The following is a 1,108-nucleotide window of genomic DNA, read 5'->3' on the forward strand; positions in this document are numbered from 1 at the left end:
CAGGCGTCTCGGAGTGAACCAAAGCGATGTTTTTAGGACATGGAGGAGATACAGAGAATAAATGATGACTAACTGAAACCCTCAGCTGCCGACAGGTGTTGTTGATATACTTCGATGTGGACAGCTGAAAATGTGTGCCCCGACCGGGACTCGTACCTGGGATCTCCTGCTTATATGGCAGACGCTGAGCCACCGAGGACACAGATGAATAACGTGCAAGGGATAAGTCCCTGCAGTCGCGCTATTCATCTGTGTCCTCGGTGGCTCAGATGGATAGAGCGTCTGCCATGTAAGCAGGAGATCCCGGGTTCGAGTCCCGGTCGGGGCACACATTTTCAGCTGTCCACATCGAGGTATATCAACTAAACCTGTCAGCAGCTGAGGGTTTCAGTTAGTCATCATTTATTCCAAGGAAAAGCTGCACGGTCATCAACAGTATTCTGTTCTTTCGAGAACAGTTACTGTCTTCATATATAGAGATACAGAGAGACAGGAACGTCGATGACATGCCTCGCTTTGGCCGCCCAAGGGCTACTACTGCAGTGGATGACCGCTACCTATAGATTATGGCTCGGAGAAACCCTGACAGCAACACCATCATGTTGAATAATGCTTTTCGTGCAACCACAGGACGTCGTGTTACGACTCAAACTGTGCGCAATAGACTACATGATGTACAACTTCACTCCCGTCCATGGCGAGGTCCATCTTTGCAACCACGACACCATGCATCGCGGTACAGATGGGCCCAGCAACATGCCGAATGGACCACTCAGGACTGGCATCATCTTCTCTTCACCGATGAGTGTCACATATGCCTTCAACCGGACAATCGTCGGAAACGTGTTTAGAGGTAACCCGGTCAGGCTGAACGCCTTAGACACATTGTCCAGCGAGTGCAGCAAGATGGAGGTCCCCTGCTGTTTCGTGGTGGCATTATGTGGGGCCGACGCACGCCACTGGTGGTCATGAAAGGCGCCGTAACGGCTATACGATACGTGAATGCCATCCTCCGACCGATAGTGCAACCATATCTGCAGCATATTGGCGAGGCAGTCGTCTTCATGGACGAAAATTCGCGCCCCCATCGTGCACATCTTGTGAATGA

At 51.2% G+C, this 1,108-nt stretch overlaps 1 non-coding gene across 1 annotated transcript; it reads left to right on the forward strand.

Annotated features, from left to right (window-relative positions):
- Positions 1–254: 254 nt before the first annotated feature.
- Positions 255–328, forward strand: Trnat-ugu. The gene has a single exon. It is a non-coding gene; the product is annotated as a tRNA-Thr (tRNA).
- Positions 329–1,108: the final 780 nt, after the last annotated feature.

Source organism: Schistocerca piceifrons, chromosome 5, assembly GCF_021461385.2.
Source record: "Schistocerca piceifrons isolate TAMUIC-IGC-003096 chromosome 5, iqSchPice1.1, whole genome shotgun sequence".
In the NCBI taxonomy this organism is placed as follows: Eukaryota; Metazoa; Arthropoda; class Insecta; order Orthoptera; family Acrididae; genus Schistocerca; species Schistocerca piceifrons.